The following is a 15,598-nucleotide window of genomic DNA, read 5'->3' as shown; positions in this document are numbered from 1 at the left end:
CGGTGTCCATTTTGCACATGTAAAAGCACGTAGCCTCGTCACCTCAACCTGTATTGCTTCTCAGGTGTCAAAAAACGTTTATAACAAGGTTTCTCTGGTGTCAACTACCTTTCGAGCTTAGACATCAGGTGTCAAAATACAGTACCAACAGATCTAGGTTTCTCTGATGTCAACATTCCTTTAGGACTAAGTTTCATGCCACTTACATTTTAAGAGAAGCCCAGGGAATCGAAAGTGTAAAAATTTGAATTCATTCCTTACTAAGTCATTCCGTTTGTCTGGTAAATAACTATATTGTACATTGTAAACGTGGTGTTACGACATCAGGGTAAGCCATTGGGCCGCACCTCCATTAGTTCGGTAAATCTTACCATTTAACAGGTCATAGCTACCTATATTTCCATCTTCATTGCCATTTGTTATTTTTGTGTGCTTGACGATTTCATATCACAGTAACTGATCATTGTCAAGACATCAAACCTGTTTTGTTAATTACATTTTTCAGACTGCTTTACGACGCTTTCATAATTCACGCTTTACTGACGTCTGCTATTTATTTAATTTTATTCTTTAATAACGCAATTACGATTCACTGCTGGCTGATTCCTTGAAGTGATACTTCCATAAAAGCAATGCATTCGAGCCACTAAACAAAGTCATTTCACCTGCATTTTAAAAACTTTACTAGTGTTTGTTTTCATCTTTGTAAGTTATACGCTCCGTCTAGATAAATCATATTTTCGTATGTCTGACATTTAACCGCCTTGTTTGCGTATTTCTAACAAATAGGTCTATTGTTACGAATTTATTGTCTTAACCTAAGTAACCGCAGAAAGCAAAAGCAAAATGTTAGGAAAAATCAATAAATAATTTATTTCCCTTGAAAAAAGTGAAAATTTGAAAGGAAAATATGTGACAATATTATGTTATGAAAAGAACTGAATCATCTCAATGAAAACAAATTGCCTCAATCTGTAAACAAGTTCATGCATAGAACCTTCTTAGGTTATAATCAAGTTTGGGTCTTGAACTTCAACTCAAGTAGACAACCTATTTATAACTTACAAACAAGACAGAACGCAATTAAGCACCAAAACTTTATCCGCAGTCAGACATAAATAACACTGTCTAAATAAATGATAGTGTGTCTTATACGTAACGCTTTGCCGCCTTTAGTAATTATGCTTTAAGTAACTGCTCATGACGTATAATATTTTCCGCATGCATTAACTAATTAATTTTAAACTTTTACAATTCATTATCTTCTAGATCACGTGATATAATGTCAGGGGTTCGGAAGGACAAATGTACGTGTAATTGTACCATTAATTTACTATGCGCTGACATTTCATGCTAATAGATGGAGAAAGAAAGCAGTCAAATATACTTTTTATGACGTCTGTCTTTCTAATAAAACGCCTAAGTACTCAGGTTCTTTCAAAACTGTTAAGCAGCGTTAATGGGATGACGTCTGTCATTTAAGACAGGCGCAACTCTTTCAAGACAGAAAGCTGTTCTTGTACAGAGATACATGATATGTACAGCCAGCCTACATGAAACAGGCTCTAAAATTCTTATCAAAAGCGACGTGCCCTCCACAGTATACTGATAATGTGACAGGGAAGCAAACCTCATTTACGCTTTAATTTTGCTTGTATTTCGTATGCTTTTGTATGTTTTATGTTCGATTTATGTTCCTACATGGACCGTTCCAATGGCCTAAGTAGTTAGCCCGTCCTCCTCGGATGCGGGGATAGCGGGTTCGATTCCCGGATGAGACAGACAGACCAAATACTTGTAAAAATGGTACTAGATATCACAATAAACTGCCACTTCTGAAAAATTGTTAAAGCTACGTTAAAAATCCAAATCACATCACATCACAAACGTCATATTTCCCAGTGAAGGTTTTACGTAAATCTTGCAGAATTAAAGTCTTGTCTGCTGCATACTGTGTATAACCGACTTACATAATGACAGCCTTCTCTGCTGCATACTGTGTATAACCGACTTACATAATGACAGTCTTCTCTGCTGCATACTGTGTATAACCGACTTACATAATGACAGTCTTGTCTGCTGCATACTGTGTATAACCGACTTACATAATGACAGTCTTGTCTGCTGCATACTGTGTATAACCGACTTACATAATGACAGTCTTCTCTGCTGCATACTGTGCATAACCGACTTACATAATGACAGTCTTGTCTGCTGCATACTGTGTATAACCGACGTACATAATGACAGTCATCTCTGTTGCATATTGTTGTTGTGGGGTTTAACGCCATTTTTCAGCACACGATAGGCTATACATGGCGGTCAGTGTTAATGGTGGAGGAAGAACCCGGGAAAACCCCGGAAAGAACCACCGACCCACGAGAAGCTACTGGCAAGCTTTCTCACATACCCACATTGGCTGAATCTGAGACTCGAACCGGCGCAGACGGAGGTGAGATGGCAGTGATCCGTAACGGACAGCGCTTTAGACCACTCGGCCACTCGGGGCCCCCTCTGTTGCATACTGTGTATAACTGTTACGTGTTTAGGCTCTTACAAAAAGTAAAAAGAAAAGAATGAAGACAACAAGCTTTGTAAAATTTAACAAATAATTTAATTCCCTAGAAAAACAAGGTAAAACTGAGAAGAGGAACTCACGGTTTTACGAATCATATCGAAAATTAATCCAAGAATTAAAAAATAGAAGTCATATTATTAAAAGGTCCAAAAAATTAATCCAATATTTAACGACCTATTATTAAAAAGTCATAAATGAAACGGAGTTCGAATCCCGATGAAATCCAAAATGGAACACGATAATGTCTATTTTAATCTGTGAAGTTCTGCAGTGTCAGCATTCTCTTCTTGAATCACATAAAATATTGTTCCAGTTTTCGAATTCTGAACAAATTCCGATAAATGTCCTTGGCCAAGAATTAATTTAGAGCACTGGTATTTCCGGGGAAAAGAATCACTTTTCTTTAAAATGATTTGAAGAAAATAAAATGATTAGTCTAAAATGGACACAACTTAAACACCTGGACGTCTCAAGTGTTAAGGCACTAATACCAATTCCTTCTCAAAACTTTAATAATACGTCTAACTACAACGCAAAAAAACAAACAAATCCCGGTTGGAAGTCAAGAGTTCATCCTTCTGCGAAAACCAAAAGTTTGTAACATAAATACTTGGTATTTGTCACGTGCTCCAAGCATGACCTTGAAACCACTTTATGAATACTTTCAGAAGGAGTATAAAAAAGTTGTTTACCAAAAAAAATCACTGGTTCTGAATCAAGGTCAGGAAGTATGTCAGCATTAGACACATTGTCTCTAGAAAATTGTTTACGTCAAAAAAATAAAAACAGTCAGAAGTGAACAATATCAAATCCAGGAAATAAAGTCACATTACAATAGCGTGTAATAGAATTACAACAACAAAAATAACAAACGAACAATGAAATTAAATCAAAGATCAATTAAATCAAATTTACATAACAATAACCGACTAATATAATGAGAGTCTTCTCTGCTGCTTACTGTGTATAACCATATCACCGCCTACCCATGCTTACTGTGTATAACCGACTTATATAATGAAAGTCTCTCTGCTGGACGCAGTGTATAACGTACTGTACTAAACTACATTATTGCAAAAGCGTGTAAAACATATAACAATGTTACATTTGAGTTTATTAAGTGCATATTCTACCAATCAGCACCTGAATGCCATATCACCGCCTACCCATGCAACGGCACAATAAAAAACTGAACATTATTTTGTTTTAATGAAAACGAAAGGGTAGATCTGTTCGAGGGCGGGTATGCAAGTCTAAAAAACTAATTCATATATCAATTGTGGCAACAATACAACCGATAGCATCACACAATGTGGCTAAATGTCAGAAAGTGACGTAAACACTAAAGTGCAAACTCGTTGATTACTATGAACCTGGTTGACTGCGTCTGCTACTGACTTTAATTATAATCCACTCATATTTCAAGACTGCACATGCAAAAGGTACTATAAAATGGTGGCAAAATACAACAACAAAAAATCTTTTTTTTTTTGATTCGTGCATCTGTGCCGTCAGCAACAACATGAACAACATCCTGTACGAAATGAACAACATCATCAAAAACACCACTGGGAAAGTGCTATATCTACCTCATCTTAGGTTTGCAATGGAATCATAAAGGAATGTTGGCTTTCTTCCTCACAGTTTAATTCAAGATGGAAAATGGGCCAAGTTATGTCTCACAAAGTCGAATGATTCAAGGAATACCCTCCAGATGCAGGAATATGTGTTATACACGGTATGCAGCAGAGAAGACTGGCATTATGTAAATCGGTTATACACAGTATGCAGCAGAGAAAACTGTCATTATATAAGTCGGTTATACACATTATGCAGCAGACAAGACTGTCATTATGTAAGTCGGTTATACACGGTATGCAGCAGAGAAGACTGTCATTATGTAAATCGGTTATTCACGGTAAGGAGCAGAGAAGACTGTCATTATGTAAGACGGTTATGCACAGTATGCAGCAGAGAAGACTGTCATTATGTAAGTCGGTTATACACATTATGCAGCAGACAAGACTGTCATTATGTAAGTCGGTTATACACGGTATGCAGCAGAGAAGACTGTCATTATGTAAATCGGTTATACACGGTATGGAGCAGAGAAGACTGTCATTATGTAAGACGGTTATGCACAGTATGCAGCAGAGAAGACTGTCATTATGTAAGTCGGTTATACACGGTATGCAGCAGAGAAGACTGTCATTATGCAAGTCGGTTATGCACATTATGCAGCAGACAAGACTGTCATTATGTAAGTCGGTTATGCATAGTATGCAGCAGAGAAGACTGTCATTATGTAAGTCGGTCATGCACAGTATGCAGCAGAGAAGACTGTCATTATGCAAGTCGGTTATATACAGTATGCAGCAGAGAAGACTCATTATGCAAGTCGGTCATGCACAGTATGCAGCAGAAAAGACTGTCATTATGTAAGTCGGTTATATACAGTATGCAGCAGAGAAGACTGTCGTTATGTAAGTCGGTTATACACGGTATGCAGCAGACACGACTGTCATTATGCAAGTCGGTTATGCACAGTATGCAGCAGAGAAGGCTGTCATTATGTAAGTCGGTTATATACAGTATGCAGCAGAGAAGACTGTCATTATGTAAGTCGGTTATACACGGTATGCAGCAGAGAAGACTGTCATTTTGTAAGTCGGTTATTCACAGTATGCAGCAGAGAAGACTGTCATTATGTAAGTCGGTTATACACAGTATTCAGCAGAGAAGACTGTCATTATGTAAGTCGGTTATACACAGTATGCAAACTTCAGTTATGTAAGTTTGACGTAAAAACGTCTGTTGCGAATTATGGCGTGTGTGATGTTATGTGATTTATATTTTTAAATTAGCTTTAACACTTTTCAATCATATCGCTACGATGTCTGCAATGTGGCAGTTTATAGTGATGTCTAGCACTGGGGCATCATGTCCCAGACATGTAGCATGATGTCCCACCCAGTCACATTATCCTGACACCAGGCCGGACAATCCTAAATCTAACCTCTTAACGCTGAACTACAAGCGAGGCAACTGTTAGTACTATTTTTACAAGTCTTTGGTATGACTTGGCCTTGGATTGAACCCACGACCTCCCGCATCCAAGGCGGACGCTCCAACCACTAAGGCACCAGAGCGGTCTAGGGAATTATGACGAAGAAAGAGAGTAGGAAATTGCACTTGAGTGAGTATCGTTTGATATATACGGCAATTTAGAGATGGATGTTACTGTAAGTTCTGACTGATTTACTTGAATCCGTTTCGCCTGCCGAATGGTATTATGTTTACCTTTCACTGCAAGGGCATGAACTGCGTAAACACACTCCCATACATAGAAAAGACAACTGTAGGAAGGCATGTGTGCAGTACACATATCAACGAATTACCTGGTCTAAATGTTGGAGAAAATATTTTGTATTCCCACTGTGACCATTCATTTGCTTAAATCAATAATACACGAAGCAACTGAAGTCCAATCACTTCTCACTCACCGTGGCAATTCATTTACTCACAAATATGGATATGGATTTACATACGTGGTAGCTGAAATTATTGTCGTCACGTTTGGAAATAGTGAGAATCATCATGACGTGCTGATTGATGGGAAATTGTTCGTAGCTCTGTAAAATGGATATAGGTGTTGTTTGTGTCGTGTCTCTCGGCAGTACTTTTAAAATATAATATCATTTAGTATCTCTAGACTTCCTTGGAAATATGTTCTGGAACTAGTGAACGTGGAATTCTGTCAATTCATTTGCAGTTAGAAAGCGTGGAAGTGTTTCATCTCATGGTGATATTTCCGCTATTTATGATCTACAGTTATAGATCGAGGAAATGTAATTCATCCAACTCGTTTGCCAATCGGAAAAAGGTATAAACTCAGAATCAGGTTGATGAAAATAATGCCTTACAGATCACCAAATAGTCAAGTTTAAAATGATAGTCTTATTTCCAGAGCTGATTACAAATTCTCTCTCTCTCTCTCTCTCTCTCTCTCTCTCTCTCTCTCTCTCTCTCTCTCTCCTTTTGCCGGTTACGATTTTTATTCCCTCCATTACATGCATCTAAAGCATACGAGTTGCACTGAATTAGTTAAAATGTAAGGCGAAGACAATACGAGACAATACGAGACAATTCCGACACTTACTCCTTGTTGTTTTGTGATTATTACTAGGTTTTGTTTCAATAATTTATCTTCATGTTTAATAGCGTGAACAAGTATAGGGCTACTGTTTTCCAATTAGAGTTATGGGCTTTGATGCATTGAAGTAAAAACACTTGCCCGTAATGGATCTTTTTAATTATACGAGTTAAATATGGTTGGTACGAGTTAAACATGGCTGGAATGTTATTGGTACGTCAGACATAAAAAAAAAAAAAAAAACCAGAAAAAATTGTACAAAACATTGTTCTAGCATTTGAAATTCTTCCAAATCAATAATGTTAGCGGAGGATTTAATTTGGATATTTTCATAGGAAACATATATTCATCACATGAAATGTATTACTGATGAACAATAATGTGGAAACCAGTATGACTTCATGAAACTGTATTCCCATTAAATCGTCCGTTTACGCACAACCTATTTAATTTACCCCACCCTCCAAACGCACACAAACACGTACACGCTTATGATTTGACATTATGTAGACCATTGTTACAGAGTGTCATTTTGAAGCGTTACAAGGATATTTCATTTCATGGAGGCTGTTATGAATTGAATCAAGTGCAAGATTGTATTATGACTTTAAAAAAGAAGCACTTTTTGTAATTGTGAAGTCTGTGGATGGCGTTAGCTCTCTTGGTTGAAAAAAAAATGAATATCTACTTCCATCATGATGTTGGCATGTTTCAGTGTTTTAGCAAGGATAGTCAAGCTCTAGCCTTAGGGTATATGCACCAACTGGTGTTTATTGCGACAAGGTACAAGTTATATGCACCAACTGATAACTGGTGTTTATTGTGACAAGGTACAAGTTATATGCACCAACTGATAACTGTTTTTTTGTGTGACAAGGTACAAGTTATATGCACCAACTGATAACTGGTGTTTATTGTGACAAGGTACAAGTTATATGCACCAACTGATAACTGGTGTTTATTGGGACAAGGTACAGATTATATGTACCAACTGATAACTGGTGTTTTTTGGGACAAGGTACAAGTTATATGCACCAACGGATAACTGGTGTTTATTGGGACAAGGTATAGATTATATGTACCAACGGATAACTGGTGTTTATTGGGACAAGGTACAGGTCATATGCACCAACGGATAACTGGTGTTTATTGTGACAAGGTACAGATTATATGTACCAACTGATAACTGGTGTTTATTGTGGCAAGGTACAAGTTATATGCACCAACGGATAACTGGTGTTTATTGGGACAAGGTATAGATTATATGTACCAACGGATAACTGGTGTTTATTGTGGCAAGGTACAAGTTATATGCACCAACGGATAACTGGTGTTTATTGGGACAAGGTACAGATTATATGTACCAGCTGATAACTGGTGTTTTTTGGGACAAGGTACAAGTTATATGCACCAACGGATAACTAGTGTTTATTGGGACAAGGTATAGATTATATGTACCAACGGATAACTGGTGTTTATTGGGACAAGGTACAGGTCATATGCACCAACGGATAACTGGTGTTTATTGTGACAAGGTACAGATTATATGTACTAACTGATAACTGGTGTTTATTGTGGCAAGGTACAAGTTATATGCACCAACGGATAACTGGTGTTTATTGGGACAAGGTATAGATTATATGTACCAACGGATAACTGGTGTTTATTGGGACAAGGTACAGGTCATATGCACCAACGGATAACTGGTGTTTATTGTGACAAGGTACAGATTATATGTACTAACTGATAACTGGTGTTTATTGTGGCAAGGTACAAGTTATATGCACCAACGGATAACTGGTGTTTATTGGGACAAGGTATAGATTATATGTACCAACGGATAACTGGTGTTTATTGTGGCAAGGTACAAGTTATATGCACCAACGGATAACTGGTGTTTATTGGGACAAGGTACAGATTATATGTACCAGCTGATAACCGGTGTTTATTGTGGCAAGGTACAAGTTATATGCACCAACGGATAACTGGTGTTTATTGGGACAAGGTACAGATTATATGTACCAACTGATAACTGGTGTTTATTGGGACAAGGTACAAGTTATATGCACCAACGGATAACTGGTGTTTATTGGGACAAGGTATAGATTATATGTACCAACGGATAACTGGTGTTTATTGGGACAAGGTACAAGTTATATGCACCAGGGATAACTGGTGTTTGTTGGGACAAGGTACAGATTATATGTACCAACTGATAACTGGTGTTTATTGTGACAAGGTATAGATTATATGTACCAACTGATAACTGGTGTTTGTTGGGACAAGGTACAAGTTATATGCACCAACGGATAACTGGTGTTTATTGGGATAAGGTATAGATTATATGTACCAACGGATAACTGGTATTTATTGGGACAAGGTACAAGTTATACGCACCAACGGATAACTGGTGTTTATTGGGACAAGGTACAGATTATATGTACCAACGGATAACTGGTGTTTATTGTGACAAGGTACAAGTTATATGTACCAACGGATGGCTGATGTGTATTTTGAGAAGGTTCTAATAGATAAGATTTATATATGCCAAAGGATAGCTGTTGTTTGTTGTGGCAAGTTACGAATGAATACAAGTTATATACCAACATATAGCTGGCGTGTATTTTGACAAGGTATGAAATTATACAAGTTAGGTATTTCAACTAATTGTTCCTTCGCGGTCTCTGCAGTATGATCAAAAAGGTAAATATAAATAAGCCTAGAAATGGATTTTAGGTCTGAAAAAAGATATTGCAATAATTTAAATTGATACACGGTTCTAATAATGAGCTTACATGTACTGCAAACGTGCTCCTTTAAATATGTTGTTGCCCGTATATCCAAACATAGGCCTACGTGACAACGATAATACCATCATTATCGGCGTAATTAGAAACTGAAGAAAAAATATAACTGAAATATTGCTTTCATGGACATATTGCGTCTATCAACGAAATAAAAAAGGACAGGAAAATCATGATGAGGCTGTTTAACATTATTAACTCTTCTTCAACATATTAGGCCAACAACGTGCATGTCGGACACGAAATCAAGGCTGTTTAACATTAATATACACGACACAAGTACATTAGCCAACAACGTGCAAATCGGGCAAGAAATCAAGGCTGTTTAACATTAATATCCACGACACAAGTACATTAGCCAACAAAGTGCAAATCGGGCACGAAAGCAAGGCTGTTTAACATTAATATCCACGACACAAGTACATTAGCCAACAACGTGCAAATCGGGCACGAAATCGAGGCTGTTTAACATTAATATCCAAGACACAAGTACATTAGCCAACAACGTGCAAATCGGGCACGAAAGCAAGGCTGTTTAACATTAATATCCAAGACACAAGTACATTAGCCAACAACGTGCAAATCGGGCATGAAATCAAGGCTGTTTAACATTAATATCCACGACACAAGTACATTAGCCAACAACTTGCAAATCGGGCACGAAATCAAGGCTGTTTAACATTAATATCCACGACACAAGTACATTATCACTACCTGCAGATCAAGCAAGTATATGTTATATATCAATAGCATAGGTCATTACACGTCTAGAGATAAGTTTTGGGTTATTCTTCTGTTATCAAAATCAGGATAAACTTACCAAACTAATGATTTATTTGTTAACGCCAATTTGAACAAATCTTTAGTGAGTTAGTGAGTGTATACGTTAAGATGCATATATATATATATATATATATATATATATATATATATATATATATATATATATATATATATATATATATATATATATATATATATATATATATATATATATATTCCTGTCAAGTGTACTTGATCCAGCAAGTACACTTGACAGGAATATATATATACATCTGCCATGCATGGATTGATTAATATAAGTGTAGAGTAAACGTAACTGTTTTTTTGTTGCTGTTGTGGGGTTTAACGCCAGTTTTTAGCACACGATAGGCTATACATGGCGGCCAGTATTAATGGTGGAGGAAGAACCTGGGAAAACCCCGGAAAGAACCACGAGAAGCTACTGGCAAGCTTTCTCACATACCCGTATTGGCTGAATCCGAGACTCGAACCCACGCAAACAGAGGTGAGATGGCAGTGATCCGTAACGGAGAGCGCTTTAGACCACTCGGCCACTCGGAGCCCCTGAGTAAACGTAACTTCAGACAGTGCTACTCATATGCTATAACAATCATACAATATTTCACCGTCAAGTTGTCCACATTAATATGTTGTGCCATGTTAGGTCTCATTTATAAACTTTTATTCAAGTTTTGTAGGCCACGTGCTCAACTGACAAATAATAAATATACACGATTAATCAACACAGTTGAAGAAAAGGACTGAAACCTATAAACTGGCAAATGAGATTCAGTGCTTGTCAGACAAGCCGTCTTAAGGTTCATTTCAGTATTTAGATGCATAGACTATAAATCAGTATTGTTAATTTAACTTAAACATGTTTTGCTTCTAAACACAGGTAAACAATTTATATTATTACGACTAGATGGTCTTAAAATAAGTAATATAAAATAGTGAGAAGGAGCGAGCTTTGTTACGACTATATGGTCTTAAAATAAGTAATAGAAAATAGTGAGAAGGAGCGAGCTTTGTAAAATTCAACAAATTAATTTTTCCTCTAACACACGGAGTGAAAATGTAGAAAAACAACTTACTGTAATGTGAATTAAATTCTATATAATCCAAGAAATACAAGCACAAGTTATAATAAATTAATGTTCTGAATAAACGTTTGATGAAATCCAAATTAAATCCAACACTGGAAGTTTGTTTATGTGCCTGTGGTAGTCCCTGCCATGGTGATGTACAACAGTCAAAGTATTAAGTCATTGTTTGACATTTCGCTATAAAGTCAAGCCTCTATTTACAAGAATGTTTCTTTTTTTTTTTTAAGAATCACTTTAATTAAATACTTTGAATAAATAAAAATCCACCCAATACAATTCTGAACGCAACAATAATACAACTGATTCTGCTAGATCTTAAAGGACGATTTAATAATTGTTCCAGTAAAAGATTATCTATTTATGTACCTAGCCCCATGTCACAATTCATCATCATCATCATCATCATCATCATCGATCTCATGACCTAGTGTGGTCGTTGAGGCACTGTGCTGCTGAACATCTGACCAGTTCCCTCCACTTGTCTTGATCATGTGCCAATGCCTGTGTCTCCGCAAAACTTTTCCTGGTCCATTCTGTGATGTTGTCAGTCCACTTTTTTCTTTGTCTACCTCTCCTTCTGCCACCCTGGACGCTACACTGCAGGACTGTTGTGGATAGACTGTTGGCTGTAGTGACATGGCCATACCATTTCAGCTTTCTCGTTTTGACGGTGGTGAGGGGGTCCTCATATTGGCCTACTTCGCCCCTGATGGCGTTACGCACTTCTTCATTTGTGATGTGGTCCATGTAAGAGATGCCAAGATGTCACAATTATCGTTTACTAAAACAAGCAAAAAATTACCTAATAGAAAAGAACCTTCTTGAAACTTCCTAAGATTTAGAGAACATACCTTCAGTTAGAATTAGAAGGTCGTTTACTAGAATTATAATATAGGATATTGAATATATCAGGTGGGCCAGGTATATTTATTGGGGAATTCCAATAACCTTGATCCAGACCCAATTATATGAATGTTTCTATTAATAATGGTCCTAGTATTAAACCTATATACATAGAGACTGTTTTAGCTGTTTTGGCTTTTTACAGAAAAAGAATCGATGTTTAAAAAATGCTTATAGTCAGGTAGGTCATTTCTATACTACCCTTAAGTACAGACAACGGTCAAGCACACAAAATACATTATATATATATATATATATATATATATATATATATATATATATATATATATATATATATATATATATATATATATATATATATATATATATATATATATATATATTTACAAACACAAAAGTATAGCGTTCCGAAGGAATTCTAGTACTGAATGTGTTAATGTACAATAGTCTAGAATATGCTGATGTGCCAACACTCTTTATATATCAGAATAATATAATCCAGAATGTCTTTGAATAAATTCACGATAATCCCAAAATAATGTCTTTGAATGAATTCACGATAATCCCAAAATAGCGATTCAGTCCAAAATATCAATGAGCACTTTGTAAATCTAATAAGCAATTTTGAAATAAATGACTCCTGTTAGATGATATATGACGACAACGGCAACTGCTGGCATTATCGTTGTCATGTGGGTATATGTGTCTACATTCTACAGACTGAACTTAAGGAGGGAATGAATACTTTTGATGAGAACAGCCTTGTATAAAAACCTATGACAAAATAAATTGACCAGGATTTGGCTTGTGCGTGACTGTCTTTGCATTAAATCGACAATACTACATTCGTGTTTAGTCAATAATTTTTAATCACTGATAGGTGCAAAGACAGAACATTTAAATGAAAATATTCTCAGATTTGCAACTCACTGCATCAATAAGTTACAGTATCGGTGATTTTCGTTTTGCTCAGGAAAATGAACCTAAATATGACATGGTCTCTAGTGCTTTCTTCGTGTTTGCGACATACGGAATATATGCTCAATATATCATTTTACAAATTTCTTAAATACCTGTCTGTGTAGTTGCTACAGAAGTTATCATTTTACAAACTTCAGAAATATTGGTCTGTTTAATCGTTCTGTGATTGCTAAGTAAGGTTAAATGAATCATGTTGTGCACTTCACAAAACAGTGGTCTGTTTAATAGTTTTATGTTTGCTACGTAAGGTTATATCTTCAATGAAACATGTTGTGCGATTCACATAACACTGGTCTGTTTATTTAGTTCTGTTTTTTGCTACATAAGGTTGTATCATTAACGAAACATGTTGTACGTTTCACATAACACTGGTATGTTTACTAGTTCTGTGTTTGCTGTGTAACGATGAATGTGTCACATTGCACACTTGGAATCAATGGTCTGTATAACAATTTTGTTTGTGAAAAATAGCATGGTATTAAAACAAATATCTGTTTTAAGTCCTCGTTACCTGTAACAGTTCACCAAAATGTTGAAGACTCTGACACAGATAAATTGATCAATTGCCACGCTTTCAGCTGAATAGCTAGATAATCCATGTCGATAAGTTTGTGACAGTGTTTTAAATTACGCCGACAGCAAAAAAGCTATTTTATATTTTTAATTCGCGAAATAATATATTTCAATATTGCATGTTCCGGGCTCAGAAATATTTTCCTGCCTGGTTCATGATTTGTTTTGCACATTTCCTGTCTTTAATTGAAGAGGAAGAAAGAGATAGGAAGGATTATGTTATCGCGTGTGACGATTCTTGCTTGTGAGCATGGGTAACTGAACGAGACCAGGAACCAAATCAGTTAGTTCCAGAAGCTGGATTTAAAAAATCTAGTGTTTACCGAAAGATACAATGTAATTATGATTTGATAACTCCACATACAATGTAAATATGAATGTGATAAATTTATTGACAATGTAAATATGAATGTGATAAATTTATATACAAGGTAAATATGAATGTGATAAATTTATATACAAGGTAAATATGAATGCGATATATTTCAATGCAAGATAAATTTAAATACAAGCTAATTATTAGTGATAAGCTTAAATACTAGGTAATTAACATACGATAAATTTAATTACTAGGTAATTAGTATATGATAAATTTAATTACACGGTAATTATTATATGATAAATTGAAACGGAGCAATAGAGCAACACTGAATATAAAACACTTCAGTTAGATATTAAATTAATCATTCCAGACAGACCACCTGAAACAATCATATATATATATATATATATATATATATATATATATATATATATATATATATATATATATATATATATATAGAGAGAGAGAGAGAGAGAGAGAGAGAGAGAGAGAGAGATATAGAGATATATATATATATATATATAGATATATATAGATATATATATATAACAGTGGATCTGTGTTTATAAAGAACACATTATGTTCACATCTTTGACTAGAAGGTCTACACATCAGAGACTCTGTTATGACCTATGGTCATTGTAGCTCTATAAATTGAATGTAAATTGCATTGCTTATTGAGGAATCATTTATGTAAGTTTATCCTTATAGGAAATCAACTAGTCTGATCTTTCTCCTCTTTCCTAAAGGACAATCACCGGTAATACGAGGGTATTTAAAAATTTCGGAATATGAGTGCGCTGTACAATATAGTGACCGCTTTCGGGGGACATAGTGGTTAGAGCGTCCGCCTCAGATGTGGGAGGTCGCGGGATCGAACCCTGGCCGAGTCATAACAAAGACATGAAAATGGTGCAGAAACTGTCTCGCTTGGCGCTCGACGTTAAGAGGTTAGTGTTATGACTGGCCAGCCTGCTGTCAGGATAATGTGACTCGGTGTGACATCATACTACATATCTGCGGCATGATACCCCAGTCCTAGACATCACTATAAACTGCCACACTGCAGACTTCGTAACGATATGAATGAAACAATGTTAAAGCTAAATTAAAAAGTTAAATCAAGCACACACACACACACACACACACACACACACACAATAGTTTTTTAAGTGAACAGTACATCAGTAATCTTAGAGTGCTCTCCGTGCACCGCTGCACACGCTTATAATGTGGTTATCCAATTATTAAATGACATTTTGTATTCGCCTTTGGTATGTTGCTCTTACACTGGCAAATTGCACTTCCAACCGCATGGCGGTCTCCAAATCATACTAATCTGAGTCTGTGTGTAACCATCCATCAAAAAATGTGCTTCTTATTTTTGCACAAACTTTTCTGAGTTTACAATGATTCCTCAGTGTATCAACA

The 15,598-nt window shown here is 36.0% G+C and overlaps 1 protein-coding gene across 4 annotated transcripts in view; it reads left to right on the top strand.

Annotated features, from left to right (window-relative positions):
- Positions 1–5,576: 5,576 nt before the first annotated feature.
- LOC149790198 (dual specificity calcium/calmodulin-dependent 3',5'-cyclic nucleotide phosphodiesterase 1A-like) overlaps positions 5,577–15,598 on the top strand; it is a 558,379-nt gene continuing 548,357 nt past the window's right edge. Inside the window, exon 1 of one of the 4 annotated variants that reach the window (XM_089972190.1) lies at positions 5,577–6,461. The gene's annotated coding sequence lies outside the window, so the exon portion shown is untranslated. The remainder of the gene's footprint in view (positions 6,462–15,598) is intronic. The other 3 variants (XM_089972192.1, XM_089972191.1, XM_089972194.1) reach the window with 3 other exon arrangements.

This window comes from Sinohyriopsis cumingii, chromosome 10, assembly GCF_028554795.1.
Source record: "Sinohyriopsis cumingii isolate HCF-2022 chromosome 10, ASM2855479v2, whole genome shotgun sequence".
Taxonomy (NCBI): Eukaryota; Metazoa; Mollusca; class Bivalvia; order Unionida; family Unionidae; genus Sinohyriopsis; species Sinohyriopsis cumingii.
This window is presented reverse-complemented; position numbering and strand designations above follow the sequence as displayed.